Genomic DNA, 16039 nt, shown 5'->3' on the forward strand with positions numbered 1-16039 from the left:
TTGCGCTCAGGAAAACAATTCTCATTTTTAACAGAAGCGTGATAAAATGCTGATTCTTTTTGAAGAATATTTATAGACAAATTTCCCAGGTTTTACAAATTTTTCATAATTTTGCGAGTACCATAAGTATGGTTGGAGTATAGATTACTACAGACTGTTCTGTTTTTGACAGATTATGTTTTCAATGCATAGTTTGCTTGTTTTCTATATTCCATGGCTTATATTGCTCAATATAAATTGTGGAAATGTTATGCTATAGTAGGAATTGTGTGAGAACAATTGTGAATCTTGTCTTTGACAGTACCAAAAGTGAAATGTTTGCTCTTTATCATACTAACCTATCTCACAAAGTTCCGTTAAGTTTTGTGCAATTGAAGTTTTCAAGTTTTTCGTGATATGTTGATATGAGGAGAATAAGGAGTGACGAGACCATAATCCTGGGGATGCCCAAGGCACCCCAAGGTAATATTCAAGGAAGATCCAAGCAACTAAGCTTGGGGATGCCCCAGAAGGCATCCCCTCTTTCGTCTCCAACATTATCGGTAACCACACTTGGAGCTATGTTTTCATTCGTCACATGATATGTGTTTTGCTTGAAGCATCATTTTATTTTGTTAGAATTTTCTTGCTGTTATTTAGAATAATGTTTTGCATATTTTATTTCAATAAAAATGTCAAGTATAGCCTTCGCCATGCTTGTTTTGCAAGTCTACATGTTGTTGTTTGAAAACAGAAAGTTTATCGATGTTGTAAAAATTCCCTAGAAAAGTCAGAATGTGATAAAATGTTGAAATTTTTTGCACAAGAATCTCTGATATATTTTATACAGTGTGGCAAACTTTCATAACTTTTGGAGTTTAAGAAGTATTGATACTCTTAGATTCTTTACAGACTGTAATGGTTTGGCAGATTGCTGTTATGTTTGCATTGTTTGCATATGTTTGCTTGTTTAATGATTCTATTTGATGATAGGAGTATTAAATATGCAGAGGAATTTAGTATACAATGTTGAATAATAATTTTAGTGATTTGCTACAGTAGAGAATGATAAGGTTTTTGCATTGGTTTATACTAACTTATCTTGCGAGTTCTTGTTGAGTTTTGTGTTGATGAAGCTTTTGAGATTTAGGAAAATCGTGATATGAGAAGAATTAAGGAGAAACAGAAGCTCAAGCTTGGGGATGCCCAAGGAATCCCAAGATAAAATTTCAAGAAGTCTCAAGCATCTAAGCTTGGGGATGCCCTGGTAGGCATCCCACCTTTCTTCTTCAACAATTGTCGGTTAGTATCGGTTGAGCCTAAGTTTTTGCTTCTTCACATGATGTGTGCTATCTTGGAATGTCATTTTATTTTGTTTTTCTTGTTGTTTTAATAAAATGCTTAGATATGGAAGTTTTTGGATAAGAGAGAGTCCTCAAATAGCTACATGTTTACTTAACTACTCGCTTGATCTTCACTTATATCTTTTTTGGAGTAGCTTGTCATTTGCTCTAGTGCTTCAATTATATCTTTTTTAGCACGGTGTGCTTTTGTATTTTTGAAGAAATTCTCTCTTGCTTAACTTAAATTAATTTGAGAGAAATAAATATTATGATCATGATCTTCACTTATATTTGTTTGAGCTTATCAAAAGCAACACATGAAAATTAGTTCCAAAGTGATAGATATCCAAGAAGGATATAATAAAAACTTTCATGAAGATCATTGGACAAGATAAACTTGATTCTTTGTAATAGTTTTGAGATATGATGATAGTGATATGTGAGTCATGTTGGTGAGTAATCATGCTTTAGTAAGAATATTGGTATTAAGGTTTGTGATTCCCTATGCAAGCACGAAAGTCAATAGTTGTGTAATGAAATTACATCCTACTTGTGGTGCATTATTCGGTGTTAATTATGCTCAATGCTCGCTTATGAGATTATTCGTTTCTTGGTTGGTCACTTCCCATTCTTTTGCTAGCCTTCATTTTGCACTAAGTATGACCACTACTTGTGCATCCAAAATCCTTTAAACCAGTTTTGCCACATGAGTCCACTATACCTACCTATATGCAGTATTCTTTTGTCGTTCTAAGCAAATTTGTATGTGCCATCTCCAATTTTCAAAATAAATTTCTCTTTTGTGTGGTCGTACCGCTCGCGAGGCGGTGAGGGGTGGCCAATATTTTCCATGCTAGATGTGCTATTCTCATGATGAGTGTTTATTCACTTGTCATTGCACGAGAGTAAGGCAAAGGTATTAGGGATGCCGAGTCCTGAAATTAAAAATGAATTTACTTTATGTTGTCAAATAATAAATTCTTTGGAAAGTGTTGGTATGGAGGGCACCCGTGGATATGGTTAGCCATGGAAAGTGAAAGTATGGTGGGAAAAGGAATAAATTTTATTTTTTGTTTGGGAACCGCCTATGATATATCTAGCATGGAAAGTGTTGGGAGCTCTAAGTCGTTTTTGTTGGTGGAAAAAGTATGCCTCTCAAAATGTTTTTATCTCTCAATTTTCTCTTTGAGCTCTGGCACCTCTACAAATCCCTACTTCCCTCTGCCAAGGGCCTTTCTTTTACTTTATGAAATTTTTATTTTTAATTTGAGTCTCCATCTTCTCTTATAAAGCACCAACTAGGGGCACTATGATCGTACTTGAGCATTGGGTGTAGTTAATATGCGAGTGTGTTTCATGAATGGATCAATGATTGAGCTTGATGGTCTAGGGATAACTTATTTTAGCGTTGATATTTTGAAAGACATGGTTTCTTGGTGATATGCTTGAGTATTGATGTCCTCATGTCAAATTATAGACTATTACTTTGAATCATTCAAGTCCAAATGTCCATGCTACAAAAGAAAAGAGTATATGATGAATATGATAGGTAGCATTCCACAACAAAAATTCCGTTTGCTACCCTCTCCCTCTCCCACCATGTTCTCTCCCTCCTCTCCCACCACCTCTCCCACCTCTACCTATGGCGATCTCTGATCTAGACCCATGGAGGGATTACTACACTGGGATTTCTCCCCCAGACAGGCGGTGGAGGCACAAGTGCGTGCTAGGTTTGGATCCACAGTCCATTTCTCTCCCCATGCAACGGCCAAGGAATTCTTTTTGGTTGTGGCTTTCTCCTCTGCCTCATTCCCTCTCTCTGAAGAATCAGTTGGGCTTGCTCTTCAATGTTGCATTGGTGGATCATCTGTTGGTTTCCTGTGTCAAGCATTTGGCTGGTAGACACTTTCATTTTTTGTTGGCATCCAATAAAGTGGGGCATTTCATCTATGGACTTAAGGACCATATTTGGCCTGATTTCATATGTCATTTTAATCTTTATCGCCACAATTCTTGGAACCACTCTTTTGTGAATTCCTCTTGGCATTCGGATAAAGAGCTCAATGAGATATCTCTACGTTCCCCTATGGCCATTAAATCAAAGCTTGGTTTCCTACATGCTAATCGTTCTAAGGATGATAACACGTTATTGGAGTTGAAAAAATTTTGGTTGCTCATCCTATTGTGAACCATCATGGCTCAATCTTGGTGATGATCTAGTGATTCCTTTGATCCGCAAGGATCGAGATGTCTCTCAATCTCGGGCAAAGCTTAATTTTGGCTCTTTTGCATCAAGCACAATCAGTGGGCCGATAAGTGATTCAGTGGCAGCAACGGACATTCGTTTTGGTAAATTCGAATCTGTCATTATTACTGATGAGGCATGCAAGGAATCTGTATTTATTGGTAATCATTTTCATAATGAATGCTGGAATTCCATCCCGGGTTTCATTCTGCTGCACATTCTGGATTATAGGCAGGCTGGTTATTCTGATTTGGAGATTGTAAAAGCTTGGGATATTGCCTCGGTCCCACCTTCAACCTTTATTTATAATAAAATGAACATCTGCTCCAACTGCAAATCCTTGGGCCACCTGGGCTGTGATTGCACTCTTTCGGTTGGCCTACCAAAATAGGTTCCTTTGACACAATCGGGCTCTGGGCCAGTGTCTTCTGTTGGACCATCTTGCGCTATTTGTTGTTCGGATCATCATTTTTCTACTTTGTGTCCTTCCAAATTATTTTGCAACTACTGTAAATTGTTGGGACACTTTTATTCTGAATGTGGCAATCCGGATTGTAACTACCTATGGTGGCAACCTAAAGATCGGGATAAAAGTGACTCGCTCGGGATTGACTATACCTCAAACTCAATATCGGAAAATATCCCCAAAGAATCCGCTATGGCTGCTTGTTTTCCTTCTACTGACTGGCTCATTACTTCTGATGCAACCCAATTCCCTGTCAAATCGCTGGTCAGTAAGAATAATATCCCCACTTGCCTTACTGTGATGAACCATAGACCGAGGTACCACAAAAAACAAGTAAAGAAATCAATCCCAATCCTTAATTGTGGTGCCTGCAGCTTGGTTGGACACCTGGCGCAATTCTGATGGAAGAGGACGGGGGCGGCGAGACTAGTTTGGCAGCCCAAGACCCCTGCCGTTCCGCATTCCTCCTCCTCTATTTCCCCCAGCTCCAGCTCTCCTCCACCAGAAACAATGGCAAACTACCTTGTCAATATCGTCCCCTACCTCCCAACGGGGATGACGATCGAGCTTGGGCCGGAAAACCGTGTTGTTCGTGGAGACATGGCGGTGCACCCCACTGCTCCTCTCAACCACGACTTCCTTGCCATTGCGGAGGTCAATCGACATGTTCCGTTTCATCAGAAGGCTGGCCTCCGGGAGGTAATCACTGGACTATTGCATGAATCCCACTTCTTCCCTTCTAAGGTTGATGATCATCCGCTGGGCATCGCTATCTATGGTTTTGCAAACCCCTTGGTACAAGATAATGTTGTGGGCACTACCTTTGAGATTGATGCTGATGTTGAGGGTGATATGAACATTGTTGTCTCATTCGTGCCGCATGATGAAGCTCTAAATATGAGGCTTACATCTTATGGTCCTTCTGTTTGGATTATTTATGTGGGATTTCTCTATGACTACCAGACATACCACTACCTGCACAGATCCGTTGATAGCTTTGGTAGTTTGATTCATTGGCATAACCCCAAAGGAGACAGAAAGTTCGTTCTGATTAGAGCCAAGGTAATCAGTCTTCGTCTGGTTCCAAAAAGTCTTGTGGTCCGTTAGTTGGGAGGAGACAGACGCAGTTGGACTGTCTGTGTCACCATGCTGTGGAGCAGCGACTGGAATGCCCATCTGCCTGAGGTGCCGCCCGCCGGAGAAGATCCGCCTCCTGAGAATGGTATACCTCATCCTCTCTATGGTGATGAACTCACCGCCGAACAACTATATCAGCTCCAGCTCAATAACTGGATTGCACAGCAAGGGGCATCAAACAATGCTCCAATAGCCAATGAGGGGGTGGATGTGTAGAATGTGGAGGTGGAGTTTCAGCCCAAGTGGAGTGAATGGCCAGCCCCTCCACCACAAGCTCCGCCTGCTCTGTACAACTTCCAGGAGTGGCTGGCAAATGAGGGACTGCAGGTTCAGGATGGTATTCACGCTACTGATAACATACTGGACAGCCCAACTGCTACATGGAATGATTCTATTTCTCTTCACAGCAGTTCTGAATCCAGCTCGGGGTCTGAGGACTTGGTCCTTGTCCCTGTTTCCATCATGCAAGCTCTGTAGAGAAACAGCTCTCTTGTTTTTAGTCCTGCTTCTTCTCAAGACCTGGTGGCTCCTCAAGGCTTCACTGACACAACTACTGGCTCTGAAACTCAATCGCACAATCTCCAGTTCAACATACAGGTTTCAAATGCTGGTATTAACATCAATTTCTCTGTTGATAATGACTTGATCAACTCTATGCTATTGAATGAACCCTTGTCATATGTTCATGTCACCAACTTCTTGCCAAGCAGAATCATGCCCACTTTGGCCACTTTTGGGCCTTGGGCACAGGGTTGTGGTATAAGGACGGCTAGTCTGAATATCCAGCTTGTGATGACCACAACTGACAGTGGACAGATTGATGCTTCTGCTACTGTCTCCTGCTTTGATGCTACACGTACTTATAGTTCTTCCACTCAGGTTTGGCTCATTGACAATAATGTGTCCTCCAATGCTCAGAACAGCAATGTGACTATAACTGAACTTCCTGAGATTCAGTCCTCTGCTGACATCTCTACTGCCTCGCTGGTTCCCTCTGATGGCGTGGATCACTCTGGCTTTGTCCTGGTGTGCGGTGGATCCTCGGTCGGAGTGCCTAGGAGCAGACGCAGCAAATCCAAAGCCCCAATTTCTGTCTCACAAGTTCAACGCAGTAGCCGATCCAACAAGTACGATGGATTTAAAGTGCCTCTCATCACTCACAGCAAGGCCAAGACATCAAAAGTTAAACCTAGGATCATCCCCAATGTGACATCTGCGATTGTTATCACTGAACTGTCTAAGGATCAGGATGCTGATGTGCCACCACCACTGTAAATCTCGGAGATTCAGACGATTGGATCCCACCAGTGTGCAATCCCTCCTGAAGAGCTTACTGAAGAAATGCTCCTGGATGATCAGGCGGGTGGTCCCTCTAATGCTTAAGTTTTCCTGCTTTTCATTTTAGCTTGTAATGGTACTCCTTTAAAATTGGAACGTCCTCTGTTGGAACGTCCGGGGCCTAAACTCCGATCCTAAGCTTTTGGCACTTTCGAACGCTATTTCATCTAGTGGCTGTGCTGTGATTTGCTTGCAAGAAACTAAAAAGCCCTCCTTTGATAATATGTTCCTTAAATCTTGTTGTCCTATAAGGTTTGATAAATTTGCTTACATACCCTCTCGAGGGGCCTCTGAGGTATTGTGACCATTTGGAACAGCTCCAGTTTTACTGGTACAGTAATTATTGAAGAAGAATTTGCACTGGTTATCAAATTCAAGTCCACTCAGTCGGCCCAAGAATGGACTCTCGTGAATATCTATGGGCCTTGTCAAGGCGATTTACGTGTGGATTGTACAAACTGGCTTTTAAACCTAAATATCCCCACTACTGAAGATTGGCTACTCATTGGTGACTTCAATTATATTCGAAGCCCTACAAATCGTAATAAACCAGGAGGTAACATTAATGTCATGATAACGTTCAATGATTTCATTATATCTCAAAGCCTCATTGAACTTCCAATAAAAGGCAAAGCATATACTTGGAGTAATATGCAGGATGAGCCCTTGTTAGAACAACTTGACTGGTTCCTCACCTCTAATAATTGGACTCTTTCATACCCAAACACCATGGTTAAACCCCTAGGAAAACATGTTTCCGATCACATTCCTTGTGTGATCACTATAGAAACATCTAGACCAAAAAGTAACCTGTTCAGGTTTGAATCTTTCTGGGTGCAACATCCTGGGTTTATGGAATTGGTTTCTGATGTTTGGACTAGACCAGTTAACTCCCCAAATGCTGCCACAATTCTCTGCCGAAAATTCAAAATGCTAAGATATGAACTCAAGCACTGGAGTAAAAATACTTCAAAGCTTAACACAGCCATACATAATTCTAACTCCACTTTGGCAGATCTTGATGCTCGAGAAAACAAAAGATCATTAACTATTCCAGAAAGCAATTTAAGGAAAATCCTGAAGAAGCACATCCTTTGGTTATTAAATTATCAGAAACAATATTGGAAGAAGCGATGTACCATCCGTTGGGTTAAATTTGGGGATGAAGACCCAAAATTCCTTAAAGCACTTGCATCCGAGATATATAGAAGAAATGCAATCACTTCTCTTAGGCTTGATAATGGTACAACTATGGAAGACCATGCAGGAAAAGAGGCCCTAATTTATCACACATACAAAGAAAAGGCTTGGGACCTCTGGTAATTACCAAATGAAATTTGACCTTCCCAACATCATCAAAAGAAGAGAAGATTTGGATCAACTCACGGCACCTTTCTCAAGGCAAGAAATTGACGATGCCATAAAAGAAATGCCAGCTGATAGAGCGCCTGGCCCGGACGGTTTCATGGGGCATTTCATTAAATCTTGCTGGCACATACTTCTATAGGCTGTGTGATCAGTTCCATGAAGGGACTCTAAATTTGGAAAGCATCAATGATGGCTTCATCACTCTCATACCTAAGGTTTCTTCACCTGAAATAGTAAATGATTTTCGGCCTATCACTCTTTTAGATTGCTGTCTCAAAGTGATAACTAAGCTTCTTGCCAACCGTCTACAAAAGATCATTCTAAAAATAGTTCATCACAATCAATATGGTTTCATTAAGCGAAGAACTATACAAGACTGTCTCGCTTGGGCCTTTGAATATATCCACCAGTTTCAAACCTCCAAGCAAAAAATCGTACTTCTCAAGCTTGATTTCGCTAAAGCTTTTGATACAATACAACACGGTGCTATGCTTCAAATTATGAAACATATGGGATTCATCGATAAATGGCTGTCTTGGATCAAAAACATATTCTCCACTAGGAAATCCTTGGTACTTCTTAATGGTGTCCTAGGCAGACAGTTTATTTGCAAAAGTGGTGTCCGACAAGGAGACCCCCTGTCCCCCCTCATCTTTGTCATCGCCGCAGATCTGCTTCAAGTTGCCATTAATGACGCGTTCCGACAGGGGAAGATCAGACTGCCTTTTGATAGGCAGGGTCAGCATGATTACCCAGTTATTCAATACGCTGACGACACAATAATTATCATGCCGGTGTGCCCCAACCAAACACACACTATGAAAGGGGTCCTTAATGATTTTGCCATCTCCATTGGACTCAAAATAAACTTTCATAAATCAACACTTATACCAATAAACTGCGATGATGATCTTACAAGTGAGCTAGCTGGTATTTTTGAATGTACGATTGGAAACATGCCTTTCACTTACCTTGGCCTACCCCTTCGCACTAATAAACCCTCCATTCAAGACTTAATGCCACTGGTGTGCTCTGTTGAACGAAGAATGACTTCTACTTTGGCGATGATGTCGTACGGAGCAAAGCTGTCTTTGGTAAACACAGTCATCACCTCACTTACTATCTTCGCCTTATGCACGTTGAAGTTTCCCCCCAAAATTTTGGAGCTACTTGATAAGATTCGTCGGAAATGCCTCTGGACTAAGAAAACTGAGCAAGGGGAGAAATGCACCTCCTTGGTTGCCTGGGATAGGATTTGTCACCCAAAAGAAAGTGGAGGCCTTGGGATCATCAATTTAAAGATCCAAAGTGATGCCCTCCTACTCAAATACTTACACAAATTTTATAACCATCATGACCTACCTTGGGTTGACCTCATTTGGTCTACTTACTACTCAGACAAGATACCACATGCTTCTGACCCTTGTGGCTCATTTTGGTGGCGAGATGTTCTTAAATTAACTCCAATCTATCGTGGCATATCCAAAGTGGAGATTTACCGTGGCGACAAAGTACTCATGTGGAAGGATTTATGGCTTGAAGATATCTTATCTGACTCTCACCCAAGGGCCTTCTCCTTTGCTCGAAATGAAGATATATCCGTGCAACAATTTCTCACTATCACCTCCCTCGACAAGGCGTTCCACCTTCATTTATCCATGCAAGCGCGTGATGAGGTCAGAAATATTCAACACCTTGTTGCCCACGTCACCTTAGACAATGGTCACAACATAAAGGATGTTTGGTCTTATATCTGGGGGACAACTGAATACGCTGCTAGAAGGTTCTATAAATTCTGCTTCAGAAATGTCAAAGCTCACAAAACGTACCATTGGTTGTGGAAATCAAAAGTTACAGTCAAGATAAAAGTCTTTGGCTGGCTTCTCCTCTCTGATCGCCTCAATACTAGAGACATGCTCAAGCGAAGGCACTATAATGTTGGAGACGATCTAAGCTGCCTCCTCTGTGGTCATGCCCAAGAGGATGTTGATCACATGATCCTCAACTGTCCATTTAGTAAACATTGCTGGTCCAGACTTGGGATGAATCCAGAACAACATACCACGCGACTACCCTGGTTGGAAACGGCCAAGAAAAACTGGAATAAACATATGTTCATGGAGGCATTCATTCAGGCATCTTGGAGTATTTGGAAGGAGAGGAATGACAAACTATTCAGACAAATCAACCCCTCCTACAACTCTTGGCTAGATAGATTTAAAACTGATTTTGTTCTTCTTCAATATAGGGTCAAAGAAAATATGAAGGACTTCATTTTCCTTTTGTTAGACTCCCTTCCTTCTGACTAGTCTGCTTTTGCTAGTCTTGCCACCCCTTGCCACAAAGTGGCCAGGGTTGCCCCTTGTAAACACCTTGTACAATGTAATGTAAATGTTTGAAAGGTAATATATATCACAGTGGGAGCCTCTCCCACTGTCACATGCTTCAAAAACAAAAATTCCATTTTAAATTGCTACATTATCATGATAAGTTTTATGAGAAAGAGTTGTTGTTATGATGCTAGGAAAAGTGACTGAAATTATCATCGATCAAACTTGTGCACTTTGCTAGCATTGACACTTCATAAATTGTTTCTTTTATCATTTACCTACTCAAGGACGAGTAGGAATTAAGCTTGGGGATGCTGATACGTCTCCAACATATCTATAATTTATGAAGTATTCATGCCATGTTTACAACAATTTTATATGGTTTTGGTATGATTTGCAAGGAACTAACCCGGACTGACGTTGTTTTTAGCAGAACTACCATGGTGTTGTTTTTTGTGCCGAAATGAAAGTTCTCCAAATGAGCTGAAACTTTTTGACGATTTTTTTGGAACAAAATAGACCCCCGAAGCTTCGTGGAAGGACTAGAAGGTAAAGGAGTAGGGCACAAGACACCGGGGCGCGCCTGGTGGGCCTGGCTTACCCCGGTGGGTTGTGCTCACCTCGAGGCCCATCTTAGTGTGAAACCAACTCCAAAAAATCCTATAAATAGAGAAACCATCAGAAATAAACCTAGATTCGAAGTTCCACTGCCGCAAGGCTCTGTACCACCGAAAACCAATCTAGACCCCGTTCCGGGACCCTGCCGGAGGGGGGAATCATCTCCGGTGGCCATCTTCATCATCTCGGCGGCCACCACGATGAGGAGGGACTAGTCCACCCTCGGGGCTGAGCGTTTGTACCAGTAGCTATGTGTTTAATATCTCTCTCTCTCTCTTGTTCTTGAGATGTCGCGATCTTGATGTATCGCGGGCTTTGTTAATATAGTTGGATCATATGGTGTTTTCCCCTCTCTATCTTGTGATGAATTGAGTTTTCCCTTTGAGATTTCGTTTTATCGGATTGAATACTTTTATGGATTTGAGAGCGCTTGATATATGTCTTGCAAATGAATACTCGTGGTGACAATGGGGTATTATTTTGATTCACTTGATATATGTTTTGGCACTCAACTCGCGGATTCCTGAGGTGACATTGGGGTAATATACGCATATGGGTTGATGCACGTTCTTGTCTTTGCTTCTCCCATAGAAATCTTGGGGCACTCTTTGAAGTTCTTTGTGTTGGATTGAGTATTATGAATCTGAAATTATTTGGTGTTATTTTAGTACAAACTCTTGGATAGATCGATCGAAAAGAATAGCTTCGAGGTGGTTTCGTACCCTACAAATAATTGCTTCTTATGTTCTCCACTAGATAGGAACTTTGGAGTGATTCTTCATCGCACTTTGAGGGGTGGTTATATGATCCAATTATATTAGCACTGTTGAGAGATTGCACTAGCGAAAGTAAGGACCCTAGGCCTCATTTTCAAGCATTGCAATACCGTTTTTATGCATGTTTACTATTTGCTACCTTGCTGTTTTTATTTATTAAGATTATAAAAATATATTTCTACCATCCATATTACACTTTTATCACCATCTCTTCACCGAACTAGTGCACCTATACAATTTGCCATTGTATTAGGTGTGTTGGGGATACAAGAGATTTCTTGTATTTGGTTGTAGGGTCGTTTGAGAGAGACCATCTTCATCCTACACCTCCCGCGGATTGATAAACCTTAGGTCATCCACTTGAGGGAAAATTGCTACTGACCTACAAAAGTCTACGCTTGGAGGCCCAACACGTGTCTACAAGAATAAGGTTGCGTAGTAGACATCAATCCCCTGAACCAGACCTGGGTATCTGATCTCATCTCACATGTCCTGAAGACTTCGTGGTGTCACTGGGGAGTTGCCGAGCGAAAGCCTTGCGCTTTGTCGCAGATGACGGTGACGCTCGTGGGTGTCACTCTCTTCCTAAAGATGTCCTTTGTGCTCCTCTTCGTGTCGAGTACCGGGAGAAGACCCTTGTCCCTTTTGGACTCGGGAATGGCGATGCTTTGCGTCGTTTTCTCTCCTGGGGCGTTGTCGTGAAGCTTAGGTTTTTAGGGCGTTGTGTGGCGTTGTATCCAGCTCTACCTATGTTCTCTTTTGGCATCATAGTCGCTTGTGTTATGTATGATCCGATCATCATGGGATCGACATTGTACAAGAGTTAACTCACCATCTTGTATCGTTCAGCCGTGTACTTGGTGTTGGGTATCGTTGCATGGAAAAAAATCTACGCACACGCAACGATCTAGCCATGGAGATGCATAGCAATGTGGGGGAGAGTGTTTCTACGCACCCTCGTAGACCGTAAGCGGAAGCGTTTCACAACGCGGTTGATGTAGTCGAACTTATTCGCGCTTCAACCGATCAAGTACCGAATGCATGGCACCTCCGCATTCTACACACGTTCAACTCGGTGACGTCCCTCGCCTTCTTGATCCAGCAAGACGTCGAGGTAGTAGATGAGTTCCGTCATCACGGCAGCGTGGTGACGGTGATGGTGAAGTGATCTCCGCAGGGCTTCGCCTAAGCACAATTAAAATTGTAGGGTAACGCAATAGAAAACAAAAAAATTCCGACCTACGCACCAGCCCATGACCACTATGGAGACCGCATACATGGTTTGATCTTTTTCGTTACTGACTCGTAGTGCAGCGGGAGGTAGAGTCGATGGCGATCGGCGGTGCAGATCCCCGTAGCTAGGATTTACAACCTCCCAACCGCGAGGATGCATACCCTCATCTGCACTTCAGACAGCCCTCCGGGAGGCGGTCGAATAGCCCCCCCGGACGGTGTCACGGAAAGCCCTTCGGGAGGACCTTCGAAACTCGAATGTTCACTCGGACAGCCCTTCGGGAGGACCTTCGAAACTCAGACGGTCACACGGACAGCCCTTCGGGAGACACTCACGAACTAAGACCGAAACTACGATCTCTCTATAGAGTTGCACACATACAGTGTCATCTATCCGACAGGGCTTCGCCATCCAGAACTAGTTCCTGCCGGAACCCAGACAGCCTTTCGGCTCTACAAAACTATTTCCTGGGGAGGGAGGGAGAGAGAGAAGCCAGATCATTGCATGGCACTTGTATGTAAGAAGGGATGAGGAGAATGGTAGCCCCTTCTCCTTTTATAGGCCAAGGCAAGGGGTGGGGTGGTGGAGGAAATACCAAAACACCCATGCTACATGTCCCACATGAAGGGTGAAATGGTAACTCAAGTGGGGCACCAAGGGGACACCATGGAGGCACCCCCTTGGCCAGCCACAACCTTGCCCCCTCCCATGGGGGGGGAGCAACAAGCCACCAACATGTCTCCTAGAAACATGGGTGCTCCCTAGACAAAAAGCCAGCAAACATGTAACCCCCGATTCGTGGGATCTTGTCCCCTCGTGCTGAGACAAGATGTTTTCCGCGAAACATTTTTTATGAAAAATTCCAGAAGGTCCCAGAACATTTCCGGCACCCTCTAAAATTATTCTGGGCATGATCCAAAACATTTCCGGTGTGGTGATTTTTATCAGCGAAAAGCAACAACGGCGGTTACGGCAGCTCCGGAACATTTTCGGTTTTTTCTCTCCGAAAATTCCCAAAAGTTCCCGGACCAATTCTGGGACCCTCTAAGAATTTCCAGGTGAGTACCGACACCATTTTAACCTAATAATATATTCCTAAACAACTTTTCAGTTTTACCGAAACTCTTTCGGTGTTCTCTCTCCGGAACTCTTCCGTTGTCTCTGAAACTTTTCCGGTGACTTTCTCTCAGACTCCCTGTCTAGTATTCAGCAAATAGATGACCCTTAAGCGTGTGACCCTATAGGTTCGGTGAAGTATAGACATGACCTGGAACCCCTTCCGATCAATGATCAACATCGGAGCCGTGGACACCCATATTGACCCCTATACCCACACGAATGAATATTCGAGTGAACCTCCAGTTGCCGTGTGCTATTCCTGTTGCTTCATGATATGTTACAAATACCCGAGGTGAGATTTACTTGCATCCCCATGGATCAACGACTTGTCCACTATGCTAGTTACCTCGTTACCGGCTTTGTTCTCTTTTCTCATTTCCGTGTTGTGGCATCCCTGTGATCAAATCACACTCTGTCTGGCCAGACGATGATGGATACCGTAACATCGAGAGGGCCCGGGAATATCTCTCCATCGTCGGAGGAGCAAATCCCAATCTTGAGCTATCAAGTTATTTGACACACTTTTCCATGAACCCGTAAGCCGCCGGAATAGCCACCCATTTACGGATGATGTTTAACAAACCCCAAAGTTCATGAAGCAAGTATGAAGAAACTCGATACTCTCATGGTCTAAGGAATTATGCAAACATTAACCATCTCTGTGTTATGTACCATTAACTTTTGACAAATGAATCTCATAGCATAACATCAATCCAGGTCGATTCAACACAAATGTTCTCTTAACATTGTGCCCTCAAAGTTTCTGGCATTGACATGCCCATGACCAGGAAAATAGAATCATCATGCAACACTTGAGCTAGTCTTAGAGGCCAGACTAGGAATACTTCTTACCGTTTATTATTCCACGCGTGCATATGAGTCTTCCTCCGAGCCTCGTGTTATTGCATACTCGATAACCAGCAGTTATAGCATGGAACATAAACATAATTACGAACATGGAGATAAGTAAGAGCATTTATTATTGCCTCTAGGGCATATCTCCTACAAAAATATGATCGCATGTGTAAATGGTGGAGGGGGCGCCACACACGGCTAGGCAATTGTCTGGTGTGTGCTAGGTGCACCGTTGCCACATATATATAGGTGGGAGGGAGGGAGGAGCAGCCATAGGAGGCGCCCAAGTAGGAGGAATCCTACTTGGAGTCCCTCCCAAGGAGTCCCCTACCATATATAATCGAGGGGAAGGAAAGAGGGGGAGAGGGAAGGAAATGGGAATCCTAATCCACACTTTCTTTTCCCTTCTCCCCTTTCCTTATCCTCCTTGGGTCGGCCCATATGGGGGCACACCAACCCCATGTGGTTGGTGTGTTTCCCCCTCTTGGCCCATAAGGCCCATATCTTTTATCGGGGTGCCCGGAACCCCTTCCGGTGACCCGATAAGTACCCGATACCCCCCGAAACACTTCTGGTGTATGAACACCCTCATCCTATATATCAATCTTAACCTCTCGACCATTTTGAGATTCCTCGTAATGTCTGTGATCTCATCCGGGAAACTAAACAATATTCGGTCACCAAATCACATAACTCATATAATACTATATCGTTATCGAACATTAAGCGTGCGGACCCTACGGGTTCGAGAACTATGTAGACATGACCGAGACACCTCTCCGATCAATAACCAATAGCGGAAACTAGATGCCCATATTGGCTCCTACATATTCTATGAAGATCTTTATCGGTCGAACCGTTATGACAACATACGTAATTCCCTTTGTCCATCGGTATGTTACTTGCCCAAGATTCGGTCGTCGGTATCTTCATACCTAGTTCAATCCTGTTACTGGCAAGTCTCTTTACTCGTTCCATAATACATCACCTCATGACTAACTCCTTAGTCATTTGCTTGCAAACTTATGATGTGTATTATCGAGAGGGCCCAGAGATACCTCTCCGATACTCGGAGTGACAAATCCTAATCTCGATCTATGCCAACTCAACAAACACCTTCGGTGATACCTGTAAAGCATCTTTATGATCACCCAGTTACATTGTGATGTTTGATAGCACACAAGGTATTCCTCCGGTATCTGGGAGTTGCATAATCTCATAGTCGAAGGAA

Source organism: Triticum aestivum, chromosome 4A, assembly GCF_018294505.1.
Source record: "Triticum aestivum cultivar Chinese Spring chromosome 4A, IWGSC CS RefSeq v2.1, whole genome shotgun sequence".
In the NCBI taxonomy this organism is placed as follows: domain Eukaryota; kingdom Viridiplantae; phylum Streptophyta; class Magnoliopsida; order Poales; family Poaceae; genus Triticum; species Triticum aestivum.